This window comes from Pteropus medius, unplaced genomic scaffold (assembly GCF_902729225.1).
Source record: "Pteropus medius unplaced genomic scaffold, Ma_sr-lr_union100, whole genome shotgun sequence".
Classification (NCBI taxonomy): domain Eukaryota; kingdom Metazoa; phylum Chordata; class Mammalia; order Chiroptera; family Pteropodidae; genus Pteropus; species Pteropus medius.
In genome coordinates this window covers 11,119,613-11,127,688 of record NW_024344253.1, presented here as the reverse complement: position 1 = coordinate 11,127,688, position 8,076 = coordinate 11,119,613, and positions in this window count along the sequence as shown.

Sequence of the window (8,076 nt, the reverse complement as noted above, 5' to 3'; positions counted from 1 at the left end):
CTGGGCAGCACAGATCAGAGAATAGATGTAGTGAGGAGAGGGGACTAGAGACAAGAGGACATGGCTCAGGGTAGTCCACACATTTCACCCCTTAGCATCCATTTTGCTCTTACCTCAGATAAAGAAACTCTGACCCCCAACGTGCTGGCTACTGTCGGCCACAGGGTGATGTCGATTCAGTCACATTCTGTGCAGGACCTAAATTGTAATGTTAACTACCTTTGGAACTTCATATAAGATAGCAAGAAAGTGGGAGGATAAAGAAAAAATCAATTAGCATAAGTTATGCCCCCACTTCTATAACTAGTCAAAGCTCATAATCACAGTTCCCTTCTCCTACCACCTACTCCACGTTCTCTTCACCTTCAGTCAGCACCTTTTGGGGTGAAACAAGCCTTCATTCCTCCAAGATCTGAGTCCTGAGGACAACAATTTTCCATTGACCGTTTTGTGTAACAACAACAAAATTCCCCTTAGTAAGCAGCCAATACACACAGCGGCAAGAGGAGCCCCAAATAACCAAGAGGGTAGTCTTAGCTCCCAAGTTGATGAAACCATAGCTATGTTCTCTAGCAGATGACTCTTTCCTCCCTTGTGGACAAGGACTTCCACTGACAATTCAGCTGACGAGGGAGACTGAGAGGAGCTGCATAGGAATCGGCCTTCTGGGGCATGAAGGATGCGGGGGAGAGATACATAGCAAATAGAAAATAACCAGCACGGTGAGGAGAAAAAGAAGTGACTGTCACCAGGGAAAGTGGGGCATAGGAGGAGGGGCTTGCTAACGATCTAAATGTGGAAGACCTCATGGATGAGTTGTGAATGTATCAAGTTAAAAATAAAATAATTATACCACCTGGCAGATAATCCAGGTGGCCATATCCAACTTGAAGCTGGAAAGAAGGGAGACTCGTACTCAAGTGAGACAAATAGGCTGGAAAACACAGTTGGAGAGAGATGTTCATAGGGGTGACAAGTAAAGCTTGGGAAGCAGGCGAGTCTTAGATTCAACAGAGATTTATTGACCACTCTCCAGGAGACTTCCATACAGTCATCTTCGTCTTTGGAACCATGCTGCGTAGTGAGTGGCGCTGTCTCCATTTTTGAAAGGAGCAAACAGATTCAGAAAGATTAGTGACTTTCTTAAAATTGCATAAAGGCAAGGAGCCTGGGTCTCCAGGGATCTTACCAAGGGAGAGAGAAGAGACAGGGAGTTGCATTTCTGAGCGTCTCTTACACACCAGGGATTGTGCTAGGTGTGTTGTGCATGTTAGCTCACTTAATCTCATGCAATCTAAAGTTAAGTTTTATTATATCCATTCTATAGATGAGCTAACCGGCAGGTTCAGTTAAGTACCTCGCCTATGATCACAAAGCTAGGCAATAGAATCACAGTGTGAATCTAGGTCAGGTACCAACATCCCTAATTATTTAACCATTTCACACTACAAGAGGGCCCCAAATACATTTAAATGGTAAGAGAAGAAACAAGATCCAGAAAACGAAATAAAAAATAGTTCCTCAAATAAACCCGAGAAGATCCAAAATGAACCTAGTGTCTTGGAAGTCAAGGAAGGGTAGCGTTTTTCATCAGGAGAGCCTATAATGTCATGGAAAACAGTGGATTCTAGAGCCAGACGTGCTACAAATTGGTTGTGAGACCCTACACTGATCGCTTAGCTTATCTGGGCCTCTCATTTCTCATGACAAAAAGTATAGAGGCTTCTTCTTTACCCACAAATTTACCTGTATTCATACTTAATCCTTAAGTCATCTCCAGGCAGACGTTTTCCTTGCCTGTGCTTAGGACTCCATCTGTTCCTGCATCTTCCAACGCCTTGCTCTTACAGTTACCATCCCCCTTCCTGTATCTTCAATCCCTCTCCATTTGCCACTTCAGCATTTAAAACAAACTCAGGTCTCTCTCATTAAAGGGTAAACACCCTTCCCTTCATCCTGATTCCCTATATAATTAGATACCTGCTTTCTCCCTCTTTCTTCATAGTCAAGCTTCTAGAGTAGTCTGCCTTCAAGGTCTTCAGGTCCACAAACAAAGTAACTACAATCTGCTTTTGTATCCATCCTTCCTTTGAAACAGCTCTGCTGATGTCATCAGTGGCTTCACGCTTGCTTTGGCTCTTAATTCTATGCCGTAGAATTATTGACTATTCCCACTTTCTCAACACTGTTCCCAGGTTTCTGCCACGTTCCTCATTTTTACTCTATATTATATATCATATTTTCCTAATTCGGGGGGCTAAAAGCTATGAACACAGTCTTCAGAAAATGTGCATACACAGAAAGTGTGACTTATTTTCCTGAACTTCTAAGCCAACACATAGATCCTTGAAGAATCGATGTAACTCAGTTCACACAGGCTGCCTGAGCAACTCAACCATGCCTATGACTTTAGCTACTGATTAAAGGCTCAACTCTATGTCTTTAACCAGGGTTCACATCTCAGCCCTTACCATGGCACCAGCGGTGTGGCTTTGGGACAAGTAGTTCCCCTCTCACATTTCTTATCTCAGTTCCTCACCTGTAAAATGGAGATCATAGTAGGATAATTCTTATATAGTTGTGAGACCCACATGAATTACAACATGTAAAGTGCTTAGACATTGCCTGGTACATAGTAGGTTAGTACTTAATACATATTTGTTATATAACTGGATCTCGCTCTCTCTCTCTCTCTCTCTCTCCCCCCGCCCCCCACCTCCTTCTCCCTCCCTTAAGTCAATTTACTCAACTGATAAAAGACATTTCAACCTGAAAGTCCCACAAAAATGTCCAAAACTGAGCTCGTCTTCCCCACCATCCAAAGCTGTTCTTCCTTCCAGATTTCTTATATCTGGACTAATCTTCTACCTGGCTGTAAGGCATGACACAGAGTTCTCCCTCCAGAATGTCAGCCATCTATCTGTCAGCATCCTTGGAACATAATTATTCTTTTGGCTATAAATCCACCACCCAAATTATATTCCTCCATCTTTTCTATAAGGATAGCATGGGAGTCTAGCAAATGCCTTACTGAAATCATGCTGCCATTCTTCTACAAGTAACCGTCTCAAAAAAATAAATAAATAAAAGGACCTGTGTTTCAGAGAGAGAAAATAGCTATCGAGAATAAAATGCAGGAAATAAATATCTATTAAAATCTCAACCAGAGCAGGTACAAATTCTTTATAGTTATTCAACTATAACATATGAAGCCTGCAAAGAACAAAGGCGAAGATAAGAGAAAACCTGAATCAGAAACACTCCTACATATTATTTTTACCTTGTTGTTTGCATATTTATACTTTGGTTAACTACTTAGTAAACTGTATCTGGTTCTTTCCATAGTATGGACTACTCTCTGCAGAGCTGTTTTTACCCAGCAGCTTTTTGAAAATCCAGCTGACCCCCATCAACTGACAATACAAGAAATAGCTCAGAAACCTATTATTTTGTTTGCTGTGAAGATTGGTAACTGCAGCTTCACTTGAGAAACTCCTTTTAAAACTTATGTTAGGAAAAGCTTTGCTTCTCAGAAGAATATGTTTTTTCTCTCATGATAAATCAAAATTTTTTACCTGACTATAGTTCCCTTTTCACTTTGGTTTCTATGAAGCTTAAAGACAAATTTGTTGTCCTATTTCAGTGTCTGTGCTGGCCTCCTGGCCAGGATGTACGTGTTCTATTTCCACCCAATATGACGGCTACAATGATTAAACTTCTACTCTATTTTCCATGGCCATAATATTTTTTAATGTTTGTTGTTGTTGTTGTTGTTGTTTTTACGTGTAAACATTTTTGCATCTAAGTGAGCTGTCTCAAGTCCTTGGTTGAAAAATGTGAGGTATGCATTAAATTTAAATTATTAGTCAATTAATTATTTAACATGGGTGCCATCATTCCCAATTAACCCCTCTTATTATTTTTCATGTTCTAAGGTCACACATAGTTTATGCATAATCAAGAGGAGGCACCTGAATGGAGTGAGCCCACATGACAATTACAGTGACCACCCTCCTGCCCAGACTGGGTGGACCAAGCAAGTCCTGCCCCACCTGGATGTGCCACATCATCTTATCAAACAGTTGGCCTTTCTCTTTTCCAGTGTCCTTGCTCTAAACATAGTTTCATGAGATGATGAGGAGGGTCAGATGAATTTTCAATAAATTCATCTTATTTTCCTTCTCCAATTTCCAATTAAGGATCTTAATTCTATGCCTCTTTTCTCTCCTTCCTCCCTCTGCTGGCCATTTATTTCATTCTTCGTCTTCAAAAAGAAGAAATGGGGAAAACACATCAAATATGAGGCTATTTTAAAATTGTACTACCTGAGACGAGAAATAATTCAAAGACCAATTTTTTATAGTATAAATGGAAAACTAAAGACATTCTTTTCTTATTTCAGGAAGCTCTGCAGAGAAACATTTTTTTTTCTAGAAGTATCTATAGAGATTGTATTTTGTACAGTAAGTGTCTAAATTGTCCACTTCTTTTTAATCACGGAGATCTAAGAAAGACATGGTTAGGAAAATTGTTCTTTCTTGGTTATGAAGAAGTTATTTTAAGTTAGGCTCCTTTACTTATTCTCTCTAATTTCTTCATTTTTAACCACTAGTTAAACCTAATATATGTATATAATGTTATTCAAAAAATAATTATGTGAATATAAGCAAGGTATAATTTTCTTACTTATTAAGTCTCTAGGAGAAAAATCTACGTAGGGAAAAAATGCTTTCAGATATGTATACTCCTTCGTTTCCATGTTCCTCATATCTCTTAAAAGGGATACTTGTGATCCTGGCTATTTCTTTTGAAAAATGTAGTGTTAGAATTCTTAATTATTGCACCATGCTTCAATAAATACACTTGATAAGAGAACACTGTCAATAACAGAATAGTTCATCATCATGTGTGGGTAATTGATTATTTGTAATATTGCCCATCCCTAAGGATCAAAACCAAAGAGCTTTTTCATTAACTTTGGAAATTAAAGCATTCTCGGAAATTTCCACAATAATATATCTTAGTCAGAGGTGAATTTACTGTAAAGGTAATAAAGCTGAAGCCTCAGGGCCCCTCACGAGATTTTAGCTAAGTCCTGTAAGGGGACCTTACCAACATGATCATAGGATCACGTATTTTTGTAAAGTTTTGCAGAAGTCAATTGTTTGATATTCTTTTTTCTCAAAGAGGGACTCCAAAATTGCATAAGTGGTGGGCTGCATAAAACCTGGACCTATGCCTCATCTCAATGAAAAGCAATTTAGCAGCTTATTTTTCTCTAAAGTAAGACTAACCACAGCAAACCAGCTCTTCTGTAAGATACTATTTTAATTGCAGAAGACTGAGAAAGAATGTATGTCTATGTAGGTCATTTATATTAGGCTGTTTTAAAAGTAAAATGGAAATACAATTTGGAAAAAAATGGCTTTTTAAATATTCAAATAAGCCCAACTATAATTTCAATTATTTGCTTTTAATGTCTATTCATAATGTAATCATAACGCATTTCCTAATAAACTGGAGAACTTGGCAATAAATCAACATTCAATTAAGGTTTCATAGACGTGCCCAGATTTTTAACAATCTGTGCCCATAAAAAGTCAAAATAGTGTCTCCCCTAGCATTTTTTCTTCCAGCCAAAGTATATTTAAAAACAAAAAACAAAACTATTACAACCATAAAAAATTACATATCCATTATGACCCATTGGGAAGGAGACTATATAGTTTTATCAAGTCGGAACATTTACTAAACATGAGCATCTTTCATCAAAGAACATTCTTTCTTTAGTTTAAATCCAGCAATTATAACTCTAAATGATGCTTGCTAATCTTGGCTACCAGTAAGAAAGGTAATTCATAAGAGGGCTTGGTACCCAAAACCACCTAGATTTTTGTGGTCCATAGTCAACACCTCAAATTATACTGAGAACCAAACAAGCAGCCAAAGGAAAATGTATAGTACAATTCTGAAAAAGCTATAATTTTATTCCTTGAGGCTTGTGCCTTTTGACTGTAAAGGGGCTCGACTGTGCATGATGTGCAGCTTCCAGGTGGCCCCTCAGAGCATGTTACAGACGGACACCTAAAACTCACAAAGTCCACCTAGCATAATACACCTGAAGTTGCCAAGGAGTTTTACGTCACAGTAGGTGCTCACTCCTAAACATCTGCTGGTAAGGTGCCATGATGATTACGGCAAACCAGCACTAACTATCTCTTGCTCAGGTGACCTTGCCCACAATCCCCACCTGGATCAACTTCTGTGCCCCTTCTACAAAGTCACTTAGACTTGAACTGTGGCTACTGATTCCGTAGTTGAAATAAAAGTTTCAGTGGTTTGTCTCTGCACCACGAGATTAAAGAGATCAAGTCAAGGACTACTGTCTCAAGTTCAGGATAGGGAGGGAGAGGGGGGAGCAGAGAGCTGAAAACAGCAAACTGTGTCCTGATGTTGGAATTACAATAGTAACTTCCTGCTTTAACAGTGACTGACATTTTCAAGGTAGATATCATGGTGCTGGGCATTATGCCGAGGCCTGTACATGAATTATCTCATTTAAGCATTTACAAACACGCCTATGAATGACGTTTTATTACTACTGCTGTTTGACATGTACAGAAACAGAGTTGCCGTAGCAGCAGTGAAGAACTAGTGAGAGAAGGAGAGACTCTGGCTTTAAAATCGGCCTGTGTGACTCAAGAGCTTGCATTTGGAAACATTATGCCAGTGTTTCCCAGAGTTTGAAACAGAATCTCTGGCAAATAGAATTTTATTTGGTACACAGATGCTTCATTAAATATTGAGAAAATCATGCTCTTTTGAAGGTCTTTCAATCTTTTTCCTGTCAAGGAGAAAGACTCAGTTTGGTGCTAAATGTTGACAGCTCTCTAACCCTGGCTGGTCCCCTTGTGTAAACAGTGAGACCAAGGGCAAGCGCCGCTGGGGCAGGCAGTGGTATCTAGCTGGACTTTAACAATATCTTCAGGGTATTTATTTTCATATACTTTGTTTATGGGTTTTTCATTATGTCACAAAACAATTTTTCTTTTTCAGTATATACACTTAAGTAGTGAGTATATTTAAAGAAAAATATTAAGTAAATGTGATGATCAACTTTATGGCTAGGCTATCGTCAATCCTTATGCCATCAAACTCTAATCTGGGTGTTTCTGTGAAGGTATTTTGTAGATGTGACTAAAACCCCTGATCACTTGAATTTAAACTAGAGAGATTATCCTGTACTTGCTGAATGGACACAGTGTAATCACAAGGGTCCTTATATGAGAAAAGAGAGTCAGAGAAGATGTGAGAACAGAAGCAGAGGTCAGTGTGATGCAGCCACAAGCCAAGGAATGTGGGCAGCGTCTAGGAGGAGAAAAGGCAGGGGAATGGACTCTCCCCGAGAGGCTTCCAAGGGTCGCTCTCAAAAAGGCTCCTTGTGGACACCTTGCCTTTAGACTTTGAAGCTAATTTTGGACTTCTGACCTCCCAAATCGTAAGAGAATAAATTTATGTTTTTTTAAGTCACTAAGTTTGCAGCGCTTCGTTACGGTGGCAACAGGAAACTAACACATCTATCTATGATGTTTGCTAGGCCACAAATGACAGGTAAGCCAGATGGTACTGTTATAATATCTACTTAGAAACCCAAGGATCAGATTGCTTATAAAACGAGTTAGACAGACTAGCACTCTTTTTCCTATATTTTGAAATATGCTAACTCTTGCCTGTTAAAATGTTGATGGTCCACAGTAGGTGCTCAGTACACGTCCAGGGAGTGGATGGATGATGAAGGGTGTTCCCTGTGAACATGCTTTGGGACTCGTTCTCCCTTGCAAGGCCTGTGTCTGCCAAGTGAGGATGGCCATTTGCCTCAATAAGAAAAGAGCAAAGGTTTCCTGGGTCTCCATTAGGAACCAGTTTAAAGACTGAAGGTTTGCTGCTTCTAAATGAAACGCTTTACAGATATCAACTTCCAGCCCTTTAGACGCTCTGCTGTTTTGGTGGTTGTGAAATTCCTAACCATCTTTAGGTCTGACCACCCAGAGGTTATAAGTCTAATATAGCATTTAC